At 38.9% G+C, this 1,867-nt stretch overlaps 1 pseudogene; it reads right to left on the bottom strand.

Moving 5' to 3' along the window:
- Positions 1 to 783: 783 nt before the first annotated feature.
- Positions 784 to 1,330, bottom strand: LOC124991777 (40S ribosomal protein SA-like; annotated as a pseudogene).
- Positions 1,331 to 1,867: the final 537 nt, after the last annotated feature.

The following is a 1,867-nucleotide window of genomic DNA, read 5'->3' as shown; positions in this document are numbered from 1 at the left end:
AGGACTGTGAGAAAAGGCATTTCTGTTGTTCCAAGCCATACCATTTGTATGGCATCCCTAGAAAAACTGCAATATGTATTAAGATAAGAAAATAGTTTCATTGTTAAAAGAGAGTAAGGTGGTATACTTTTCACTTAAATAAACAGAACTGCAGGATATCACTATAGTGTGTATTTTCATGCTTCTCTAAGAAAACTACAAAGTAAAATATTTTCTAAAAATTTTGTTAGTAGAGGAAGCATTTTCCTCATTGATCATGTCACATAACTACTACTCTATGGAACCTGTTTTGGGAAATGCAGAAATAGCGTGTCTGAATAGTCAACATAATACTTATAAACCTGAAAATGAATTATTTTTCCCCAAATTAAGACTCAATGCACTTTTTCTAAAACTGGTGTTTATTTTCTGTAACTTATTTCCATTTTAGTTAAGTGTTTTCAGAACAATTCAAGATGACTTAGTCGTTGTTCTTAAAACTCAGTGTCCTGAGCAGTGGGAGCTCAGACCAGCCTTTGGTGGTCAGCTTGCACCCCAGTCCTCAGTAGGGAACCCCTGGGGAGGTACAGGGGGCACCTGCATGCCTTCAGACAGTCTGCAAGCTTTTGTTCAGTAGCAGTGAACTCAGGAGCTGGAGTAGTCCATTCACCCTGAAATTCCTCCTCGGTCACAGCTTTTTCAGTAGCAGTTTCCTCTTCCCTTTCAATCTGTGTGGAAGTAGGGATCAGACATGACCTCCCATGGATGTTCACAGGAGATGGTACCATATAAGCACAGAATTTCTCAGGCCAGCATCCACCATATCAAACCCACAAAGTGATCTCCCTTGCGGTTACAAGGAATGGCAATGTCCACATAGGGCAGAGGAGAATCTAGGTTCAAAAGAGCAATAATAGATTGACAGAGGACACTTAGGTAAGGGGTTCAGGGATATCACTGGGATCAGTAGCTCCCAGGAAATGGAGTTCTAGAAGACTGCCTGGATCTGGGTAGTGAACCTTTCAGGAGTAAAGCAGCCAGCAATAGGACTGGGTCCATGGCAGTGGCAAACTTCAGCACAGCCTGCTGACCAGTAATTCTGGAGACTATGAAATTGATGTCAGCATGTTTTCAATGGCAACAATGGCAGGAAAAGTTTCTCCTAGGTCCTCTTCAGATTTAGGATTCAGATGTCATCGCTCTTCCTTTTGTAGATATATTGTTCCCTCTGGAAGTCAAGGTTGGAGCTATTGAAGTGGGTTCCTACTGCAAGGAATTTAAGGATATTCTTCTTCATTTGCAGAACCTCAAGGGCTTCAGATATTGTGACAGTTTTCCTTTTAGTTACCATGGAAATCAAGAATAACACCCTATGGACACTTCCCTGGGTATCATGGAGAGATTTCAATGTACCCTTTACTACAGCTTTATTTTTTACCCTTAATGTAAGGTCTCCCTGAAAGTGAAACCTTTCTACAGATATCTATTGTGTTCTTCAAGGTAAGTTCCAGTCTGTGAAATTTTCCTTGCAAGCAGTTTACAAAACCAGATGCTCAGATTGTCAAGAACAGGTGCAGAACACAATACTACTTAGTTTCAAGAATCTACCTGCCAAGTAAACATATAACAACACCAAACGCAATGATTCAGATATTTGGTTGGGCAAGGTTGATACATGAATCTCTCCTTGTATGTTACCTAGAATAAGCAAAATAGCCAAAACGTTATATTTTAAACTCTGAAAATAAGGAAAAAAAGCTTATTTTCTTAAAACAGTTTTATAATTATGTATCCATAATACACCTAAATCTAATGTACAAGATTTGATTTTCGATTTTAAGCTGTGGTTCTGTGTTTATTTTGTTGTGTTTATTATTTGTTCTGGTAG

Source organism: Sciurus carolinensis, chromosome 1 (assembly GCF_902686445.1).
Source record: "Sciurus carolinensis chromosome 1, mSciCar1.2, whole genome shotgun sequence".
In the NCBI taxonomy this organism is placed as follows: Eukaryota; Metazoa; Chordata; class Mammalia; order Rodentia; family Sciuridae; genus Sciurus; species Sciurus carolinensis.
This window is presented reverse-complemented; position numbering and strand designations above follow the sequence as displayed.